The 11,190-nt window shown below is 37.9% G+C and overlaps 1 pseudogene; it reads left to right on the top strand.

The window, feature by feature from the left end:
• Positions 1 to 2,122: 2,122 nt before the first annotated feature.
• LOC118892027 lies at positions 2,123 to 10,583 on the top strand (annotated as a pseudogene).
• Positions 10,584 to 11,190: the final 607 nt, after the last annotated feature.

The following is an 11,190-nucleotide window of genomic DNA, read 5'->3' as shown; positions in this document are numbered from 1 at the left end:
CTACTGCCTTATAATTTTCCTATTTCTGATAAGTCTGCTCTTCTTCCCTCTGTGTTTTGTTTTTTTAATTGCTGCATTAAAAAAATTCTGATATTTAATGACAATAAAATTACAGTTTATTTAGCTCCCAAATCTGAATTCCTTTATGTCTCTTCTAAAAGGAAACTTTTTCTTCTCTACTTCCTCAGCCAGTATATTTCTATCAACTTTGTGTCTATAATATCTTTTATTATCTTGTCCACTGTTCTTCCACTCCTGTTCTCTTTCTATTGTAAGTTTGTATCATTTTAGTACTGAATATCATTGTATTGGGATGTCTGAAAAAAAAGATAAAACAAACGTGTTAGGATCATCACTTTGGGTAAACATATCTTTATGATTTTATCATATCTAAATCTATAAATATAACTGTAGCATAAAAAAAGAGAAAAACATGAGGATGGATAACAAAAAATCTTCATATTTATATTTAGGAACTGGTTATAAGAGAAAAGTGACCAACAGGAACAATCAGATAGAGAAAATTTGGAGTTTGTATTGGCATTAAAATCAAGAGAAGAGAGAAAGGAGTAATAACAAAAGAAGAATAGAAAAGTGATGAGCTGGTGAGTATCTTCATGTATTATTTTGTCAAGAAGCTATAATTTTAAAACAAAATTTTGTTAGGCTACATGTCAGGTCCCTTAGGAAATATTTTCCTCTCTTCATGTAATACAAGGAGTAGAATTATCTGGAGAAACTCAAGGAGCTCACTCTTGGAGAAAGGGGCAGTGAGTCCACTGGGACGAGGGCCTCCCATTCCCTTGCTCAGCTCTTCCTGTGGGAAGTGTGGCTTTATTTCGTGACAAGAATATCTATAAAAATCCTTTGGACCCCAAAATATCTCTGGATGCTGGGAAACTCATTTGTCCAAATAACTCTTGTAAGTGGTTGGCACCTAGACTTCTTGACACCAAGCAGTCTGTTTATCCCAAAGTGACAAACTTTCAAGTTTGAACTATAAAAAGAAAGAGTAACTAGGGGTGGGTCTTTCCAATTAAAATCAGACTGACCATATGGCCCACCAGCTTTACCATACATCTCTCCCTGTGGTAGTGGGGGAAGGAAGACCTGTGCATCGTTTTTTTTTTTTTTTTAATTGTGATAAAATATATATAACACCAGAACTTTTCCATCTTCCCCAATTGAAACTCCGTAACATTAGATATAACTCACCAGTCCCCCTCCCTGTTTCCTCTGACAAGCTCCATTTCACTTTCTGCCTCTATGAATTTGACTACTGTAGATACTTCATATAAGTGGGATAATACAATAATTATCTTTTTGTAACTGGCTTATTTCACTGAGCATAACGTTTTCAAGGTGCATCCATGTTGTGACATGAGTCAGAATTTCATTCTTTTTTTAAGATTGAATAATATTTCATTGTATATATGCCTTGTTTATTCATTTATCTGTTGATGGACACATAGGTTGATTCCACCATTTGGCTATTGTGAATGATGCTGCTATGAATATAGGTGTACTGATATCTTTTTGAATGCCAGCTTTCAAATCTTTGGGGTATATGCTCAAATGTGAAATTGCTGTAACATATAATAATTCTATGTTTACAATTTTGAGGAACAGTTATACAGTTTTCCACAGCAGCTGCACCATTTTATGTTCTCACCAGCAACACACAAGGGTTAAAATTTCTACACATCCTCACCAACTCTTGTTATCTTCTGTTTTTGTTTCTGTGTTTTTGTGTTTTGCTTGTTTTGTTTTGTTTTTTATTATAGCCATCCTAAATGGTACAGAATGGTATCTCACAGTGGTATTGATTTAGCCTCCTTTACCTTGGCAGTTGTTTCTTTATGTAAGTTTTCATTTCTTCAGTAAAGCTTATTTCTTAACCCATGTTATCTAACGTTGAGAAATTTATCCCAAAGCTGGTGCATGACAGGTAGCAACAAAAGTGAGTGCTGCTTTTTATTACAGGTGGAGACCTAGAAAGACCCACTTTCCACACAATAGCTGTGACAAAGGGACCTACCTATAGGTCACATCAGAACTATCTAGTAAGAAAATGAAAGACTTTTTGACTTTTAAGAACCAACTTTTAGAGGGGACCCTCAAGATGGTGGAGGAGTAAGATGTGGAGATCACCTTCCTTTCCACAAATACATCAGAAATACATCTACATGTGGAACAACTCTTACAGAACACCTACTGAATGCTGGCAGAAGATCTCAGACTTTCCAAAAGGCAAGAAACACTCCACGTACCTGGGTAGGACAAAAGAAAAAAGAAAAAAATGGAGACAAAAGAATAGGGATGGGACTTGCACCTCTGGGAGGGAACTGTGAAGGAGGAAAATTTTACAGACTCTAGGGAGTCCCTTCACTGGTGGAGACGGGGCGGGGTGGGCAGGAAGGAAGCTTAGGAGCCATGGAGGAGAGCGCAGCAACAGAGGTGCAGAGGGCAAATCAGAGAGATTTCCACACAGAGGATTGGTGCCAACCAGCACTCACCAGCCTGAGATGCTTGTCTGCTCACCCACTGGGGTGGGTGGAGGCTGGGAGCTGAGGATCAGGCTTTGGAGTTCAGATCCCAGGGAGAGGACTGGGGTTGGCTGCGTGAACACAGCCTGAAGGGGACTAGTGTGCCACAAATAGCTGGGAGGGAGTCAGGGGAAAAGTCTGAACCTTCTGAAGAGGCAAGAGACCATTGTTTTGGGGTGTGCGAGGAGAGGGGATTCCTTCCCCATGTACACACAGAAGGCAGAGAACCACCTGAGCAAGCTCTAGAGATGAGCATGAGCCTTGGCTATCAGCTCGGACCCCAGAAATGGGCATGAAACGTTAACGCTGCTGCCTCTGCCACCAAGAATCCTGTGTGCAAGCAGTTCACTACCCACACACCCCCACCGCCCCGGGAACTTGTGCAGCACACCACTGCCAGGGTCCCGAGGTCCAGGGACAAATTCTCCGGGAGAAAACACGGAGAGCCTCAGGCTGTTGCAATGTCATGCTGGCCTCTGCCGCCGCAGGCTCGCACCGCATTCCAATTATGACTACCGTACCCCTCCCTCTCCTAGGCCTGAGAGAGCAAGAGAGCCCTAATCAGCTGATGCTTTAACCCCTTCCTGTCTAGGGGGGGAAAAGTCACCTGAGGGCGAACTACACACAGAGGCAGGGCCAAAACCAAACCTGAACCCCAGGAGCTGTGCGAACAAAGAAGAGAAAGGGAAATTTCTCTGTGCAGCCTCAGGAGCAGTGGATTAAATCCACATAATCAACTTGATGAATGCTGCATCTGTGGAATACCTAAATAGACAAGAAATGTTCCCAAAATTGAGGTAGTGGACTTTGGGAGCAAGTGTAGACTAGGGGATTGCTGTCTGTGACTGACTTGTTTCTGATTTTTATGTCTATCTTAGTTTAGTTTTTAGTGTTTGTTAACATTGGTGGATTTGTTTGTTGGTTTGCTTGCTCTCTTCTTTTTTTTTGTTTTTTATATTTTTATTTTGATTTTTTAACATTTTTATATTTTATTATTATTTTTTTTTCTTCCTTTTCTTCTGAGCCGTGTGGCTGACAGGGTCTTGGTGTTCCGGCCGGGTGTCAGGCCTGAGCCTCCTAGGTGGGAGAGCAAAGTTCAGGACATCGGATGACCAGAGACCTCCGGGCCCCACATAATATCAGTCAGTGAGAGCTCTCCCAGAGATTTCCATCTCAACACTAAGACCCAGCTCCACCCTATGGCCAGCAAGCTCCAGTGCTGGATGCCCCATGCCAAACAACTAGCAAGACAGGAACACAACCCCACCCATTAGCAGACAGGCTGCCTGAAAATCATACTAAGTTCACAGACACCCCCCAAAAATCCACTGGACATGGCCCTGCCCACCAGAAAGACAAGATCCAGCTCCACCCACCAAAACACAGGCACCAGTCCCCTCCACTAGGAAGCCTACACAAGCCACTGAACTAACTGCACCCACAGGGAGCAGACACCAAAATCAGTGGGAACTATGAACCTGCAGCCTGCAAAAAGGAGACCCCAAACACAGTAAGTTAAACAAAATGAGAAGACAGAGAAACATGCAGCAGATGAAGGAGCAAGGTAAAAACACACCAGACCAAACAAATGAAGAGAAATGAACAGTCTACCTGAAAAAAATGCAGAATAATGATAGTAAAGATGATCTAAAATCTTGGAAATAGAATGGAGAAAATACAAGAAACATTTAACAAGGACCTAGAAGAACTAAAGAGCAATCAAACAATGATGAACAATACAATAAATGAAATTAAAAATTCTCTAGAAGGAATCAATAGCAGAAAAACTGAGGCAGAAGAACGGATAAGTGACCTGGAGAATAAAATAAGGGAAATAACTGCCACAGAGCAGAATAAAGAAATAAGAATGAAAAGAATTGAAGATAGGCTCAGAGACTTCTGGGACAATATTAAACACACCAACATTCGAATTATGGGGTCCCAGAAGAGGAAGAGAAAAAGAAAGGGGCTGAGAAAATATTTGAAGAGATTAGACTGGAAAACTTCTCTAACATGAGAAAGGAAACAGTCAAACAAGTCCAGGAAGCACAGAGAGTACCATACAGGATAAATCGAGGGAGAAATAAGCCAAAACTCATATTAATCAAACTTTCAAAAATTAAATACAAAGAAAAAATATTAAAAGCAGCAAGGGAAAAGCAATAAATAACATACAAGGTAATTCCCAAAAGGTTAACAGCTGATCTTTCAGTAGAAACTCTGCAAGACAGAAGTGAGTACCAGGACATATTTAAAGTGATGAAAGGGAAAAACCTACAACAAAGATTACTCCACCCACCAAAGATCTTATTCAGATTCAGTAGAGAAATTAAAAGCTTTACAGACAAGCAAAAGCTAAGAGAATTCAGCACCACCAAAACAGCTTTACAACAAGTGCTAAAGGAACTTCTCTAGGTAGGAAACACTAGAGAAGGAGAAGACTTACAAAAACAAGTCCCAAAAAATTAAGAAAATGGTAATAGGAATATACATATTGATACTTACCTTAAATGTAAATGGATTAAATGCTCCAACCAAAAGACAGAGACTGGCTGAATGGATACAAAAACAAGACCTATATATATATATGTTGTCTACAAGAGACCCACTTCAGATATAGTGACACATACAGACTAAAAGTGAGGGGATGGAAAAAGATTTTCCATGCAAATGGAAATCAAAAGAAAGCTGGAGTAGCAATTCTTATATCAGAAAAACTGACTTTAAAATAAAGGCTATTACAAGAGACAAAGAAGGACACTACATAATGATCAAAGGATCAATCCAAGAAGAAGATATAAAAATGGTAAATATTTATGCACACAATATAGGAGCACCTCAATACATAAGGCAAATGCTAATAGCCATAAAAGAGGAAATCAACAATAACACAATAATAGTAGGGGACTTTAACATCCCACTTTCACCAAAGGACAGATCATCCAAAATGAAAATAAATATGGAAACACAAGCTTTAAATGACACATTAGGCAAGATGGACTTAATTGATATTTATAGGACATTCCAACCAAAAACAACAGAATACACACTCTTCTCAAATGCTCATGGAACATTCTCCAGGATAGATCATATCTTGGGTCACAAATTAAGCCTTGGTAAATTTAAGGAAATTGCAATTGTATCAAGTATCTTTTCCGACCACTATGCTATGAGGCTAGATTATCAATTACAGGAAACACACTGTGAAAAATACAAACACATGGAGGCTAAACAACATGCTACTAAATAACCAAGAGATCACTGAAAAATCGAAGAGGAAATCAAAACATACCTAGAAACAAATGACAATGAAAACACAATGACCCAAAGCCAATGGGATGCAGCAAAAGCAGTTCTAAGAGGGAAGTTTATAGCAATACAATCCTACCTCAAGAAACAAGAAAAATCTCAAACAACCTAACCTTACACCTAAAGCCATTAGAGAAAGAAGAACAAAAAAATTCCAAAGTTAGCAAAAGGAAAGAAATCATAAAGATCAGATCAGAAATAAATGTAAAAGAAATGAAGGGAACAATAGCAAAGATAAATAAAACTAAAAGCTTGTTCTTTGAGAAGATAAACAAAATTGATAAACCATTAGCCAGACTCATCAAGAAAAAAGGGAGAAGACTCAAATCAATAGAATTAGAAATGAAAAAGAAGAAGTAACAAATGACACTGCAGAAATACAAAGGATCATGAGAGATTACTACCAGCAACTATATGCCAATAAAATGGACAACCTGGAAGAAATGGACAAATTCTTAGAAAAGCACAACCTTCCAAGACTGAACCAGGAAGAAATAGAAAATATGAAGAGACCAATCACAAGCACTGAAATGGAAACTGTGATTAAAAATCTTCCAACAAACAAAAACCCAGGACCAGATGGCTTCACAGGTGAATTCTATCAAACATTTAGAGAAGAGCTAACACCTCTTCTTCTCAAACTCTTCCAAAACATAGCAGAGGGAGGAACACTCCCAAACTCATTCTACAAGACCACCATCACCCAGAGAAAGATGTGCCCAAAAAAGAAAACTACAGACCAATATCACTGATGCACATAGATGCAAAAATCCTCAACAAAATACTAGCAAACAGAATCCAACAGCACATTAAAAGGATCATACACCATGATCAAGAGGGGTTTATCCCAGGAATGCAAGGATTCTTCACTATATGCAAATCAATCAATGTGATACACCATATTAACAAATTGAAGAATAAAAACCATATGATAATCTCAATAGATGCGGAAAAAGCTTTGAACAATATTCAACACCCATTTATGATAGAAACTCTCAATAAAGTAGGCATAGAGGGAACCTACCTCAACATAATAAAGGCCGTATTTGACAAACCCACAGTCTACATTGTTCCCAATGGTGAAAAACAGAAACCATTTCCCTTAGATCTGGAACAAAACAAGGTTGCCCACTCTCACCACTTTTTTTCAAGATAGTTTTGGAAGTATTAGCCACAGCAATCAGAGAAGAAAAAGAAATAAAAGGAATCCAAATTGTAAAAGAAGAAGTAAAACTGTCACTGTTTGCAGATGACATAATACTATATATAGAGAATCCTAAAAATGCTACTGGAAAACTACTAGAGCTAATCAATGAATTTGATAAAGTAGCAGGATACATAATTAATGCACATAAATCTCTTGCATTCCTATACACTAATGACAAAAAATCTGAAAGAGAAATTAAGGAAATACTCCCATTTATCATTTCAACATAAAGAATAAAATACCTAGGAATAAACCTACCTTAGGAGACAAAAGACCTGTATGGAGAAAACTATAAGACATTGATGAAAGAAATTAAAGATGATACAAACACATGAGAGATATACCATGTTCTTCAATTGGAAGAATCAACATTGTGAAAATAACTATACTACCCAAAGCAATCTACAGAGTCAATGCAATCCCTATCAAACTACCAATGGCATATTTCACAGAATTAGAACAAAAAATTTCACAATTTGTATGGAAACACAAAAGACCCCGAATAGCCAAAGCAATCTTGAGAAAAAAAAATGGAGTTGGAGGAATTAGGCTCCCTGACTTCAAACTATACCACAAAGCTGCAGTAATCAAGACAGTAAGGTACTGGCACAAAAACAAATATAGATCAATGGTACAGGATAGAATGACCAGAGATAAATCCATGCACATATGGGCACCTGTTTTATGACAAAGGAGGCAAGAACATACAATGGAGAAAAGACAGCTGCTTCAATAAGTGGTGCTGGGAAAACTGGACAACTACATGTAAAAGAATGAAATTAGAACACTGTCTAACACCATACACAAAAATAAACTCCAAATGGATAAAAGACTTAAATGTAAGACCAGACACTGGTCTTTTGGAGGAAAACACAGGAAAAACACTCTTTGACATAAACCACAGGAAGAACTTTTTTGACCCATTTCTTAGAGTAACAGAAATAAAAACAAAAATAAACAAATGGGACTTAATTAAACTTAAAACTTTTGCACAGCAAAGGAAACCATAAACAAGACAAAAAGACAACCCTCAGAATGGGAGAAAATATTTGCAAATAGAACAACAGACAAAGGATTAATCTCCAAAATATACAAATAGCTCATGTAGCTCAATATCAAAAAAACAAACAATCCAGTTAAAAAATGGGCAGAAGTCCTAAATAGACATTTCACCAAGGAAGACATACAGTTGGCCAAGAGGCACATGAAAAGGTGCTCAACATCACTAATTATTAGAGAAATGCAAATCAAAACTACAATGAGGTATCACCTCACACCAGTCAGAATGGCCATTATCAAAAAAGCTAGAAACAATAAATGCTGGAAAGGGTGTGGTGAAAAGGGAACCCTCCTGCACTGTTGGTGGGAATGTAAATTGATCCAACCACTATGGAAAATAGTATGGAAGTTCCTTAAAGAACTAAAAATAGAACTACCATATGACCTAGCAGTTCCACTACTGGGCATATACCCTGAGAGAACCATAATTCAAAAAGAGACATGCACCCCAATGTTCATTGCAGCACTATTTACAATAGCCAGAACATGGAACCAACCTAAGTGTCCGTTGACAGAGTAATGGATAAAGAAGATGTGGCACATATATACAATGGAATATTACTCAGCCATAAAAAGAAACGAAATTGAGTTATTTGTAGTGAGGTGGGTGGACCTAGAGTCTGTCATACAGAGTGAAGTATGTCACCGTATGCTAAGGCATATATATGGAATCTAAAAAAAAAAAAAATGGTACTGATGAACCTAGTTGCAGGGCAGGAATAAAGAGGTAGACATAGAAAATGGACTTGATGACATGGGGTGGGAGGGGGAAGCTGGGGCAAAGTGAGAGTAGCATTGATGTATATACACTACCGAATGTAAAATAGTTGGCTGGTGGGAAGCAGCAGCATAGCACAGGGAGATCGGCTAGGTGCTTTGTGATGACTTAGAGGGGTGGGATAGGGAGGATGGAGGGAGGCTCAAGAGGGAGGGGATATGGGGACATGTGTATGCATATGGCTGATTGTGCAACAATCTGTTGTTGTGCAACAGGAACTAACATGGTATTGTGAAGCAATTATACTCCAATAAAGATGTACTAACAAAAAAAGGTATCAATAGGAAAAAAAACCAAAACTCAAGCATAAGGACAGTTCGAAAAACTGTAGTATTTAGAAAAGCTGAAGATACACTGTTCCAAAGATAATCAGCTCCACTCCTACATATATACCTAAACCCAACAAGAGTGCATTCATAAGTTCACTGAAAGGCATGCACTAGAATATTCATTATAGCATTATTTGTAAGCCCAAACTGGAAGCTACCCACATAAATGTCCACTCATAGGAGAAGCCATAAGAATTGTGGAATATTCACAAAATGGGAATTGATCATCTATAACGTACATAATGCATAATTTATTAATACTAAGTACAAAAAAAGACAGGACTAATCTCTGGTTTTAGAAGTCATGAGAGCAGTTAACTGGAACAGTTTTTACTGAGATGAGAATGTGCTAGGTTATTGGTATTCTGTTTTTGATCTGAGTCTGACTAAGCAGGTATCTTCTGACATGTGAAATCAATCCATTGAGGTGAACTCTTTTGATGTGGTCACTAGTCTTTACCGATACTATGCTCAATAAACACTTAAAAGTACATAGAAATTAAAAATATCATTCCCATGATATTTTTATTTATTTCTTCATTAAAATAAGTAGAAACACATTTTAATCATGACATACTTTGCAAAACAAAAGAAAAAAAAGACCCCTAACTTTCAAAGACTTTTATGATCACTCAAGAAAGCAAAATTACAGAGACAAAGAAGCATCAGGAAATCAGTAAGGAAAAATAAATGATAAATTAAAAAAAAATGATTTAAACATCAGGAAGTGTTATTTATACTGGTTCTGTGGGCTCCATGACTATGAATTCTTCTGTGAAGTGGATGAAGACTCCATCCAGGACAAATTTAATCTCAGTCAACTCAATGAGCAGGTGCCTCACTGTAGACAAGCTCTAGACATGATCTTGGCCCTGGAGCCTGATGAAGAGCTGGAAGACAACCCCAACCAGAGAACCCTGATTAAGCAGTCAGCCAAGATGCTGTATGGGTTCACCCAGACCACCTATGTCCTCACAAACCATGGCACCACCCAGATGTTGGAAAAGTACTAGCAGGGAGAGTTTGGCTACTGCCACATGTGCGCTGTGAGAACAAGCCAATGCTTTCCAATAGCCTTTCTGACACCCCAGGTGAGGCCCTGGTGAAGCTCTACTGCCCCAAGTTCATGGACGTTTCCACACCTAAGACACCATTGAGGAAGCACCACACGGAAGGCCCCTACTTGGGTACCAGTTTCCCTCACAATGCTCTTCACGGTGCACACTGAATGCCGGCCCAAGCAGCCCACTAACCAGTTTATGTCCAAAGTCTACAGTTGCAAGATTCATCCACTGTCCTACCAGGTGCAGTTCCAAGCTGCCAGCAACTTTGAGTCTGTCAAGACCGTTCAGTGATTCCCAACCCCACCTGTCACTCAGTCTTTGACAGTTCCGGTCCTCCCCTGCCACCTTTAAGGAAACCTCTATGGTTTATATTTTAAATTAAAAGAGTCATTATTGTGGTGTGAATATGAAATAAAGTAGAAAAAAGGCAAAAATAAGCATTTACTCAAAATTTATATAAAATCTTGTCGTATCTCTTCAGGAAAAATATTTTAGGGCTTGATGGCTCCTAATATAAACATTGTAAAATCATAAGGCATTTTTAAAATAATTCAGTGCTAATTTATTTAATTACTAAATAAAATTGATTATTTATATTAAGATACATTAGCATCATTGATTAATGTATGAGAAGAATACTGAATAGTACCATAATAATGAAGAAATTTTTTTAAAAATCTACAAAAACTACCATGTTGAAAGGTACAAGAATCACAGGTCTTTAGAAAGGAAGTTTTCATATACCTAAAATCAACTAATTCTCATATTATTTAAATAGTTCTGAACTATAAGTTGAAATGGACTTTGCTGTGTCAAACCACAGACTGACTTGCATTATTTAAAAAAAAGCAAATCTCAAATATCACTAGTAAATAGCAATTAAATCTTAAGAGAGAAT

This window comes from Balaenoptera musculus, chromosome 3 (assembly GCF_009873245.2).
Source record: "Balaenoptera musculus isolate JJ_BM4_2016_0621 chromosome 3, mBalMus1.pri.v3, whole genome shotgun sequence".
Classification (NCBI taxonomy): domain Eukaryota; kingdom Metazoa; phylum Chordata; class Mammalia; order Artiodactyla; family Balaenopteridae; genus Balaenoptera; species Balaenoptera musculus.
The sequence above is the reverse complement of the archived record's forward strand: the minus strand, read 5'-3'. Positions and strand labels throughout refer to the sequence as shown.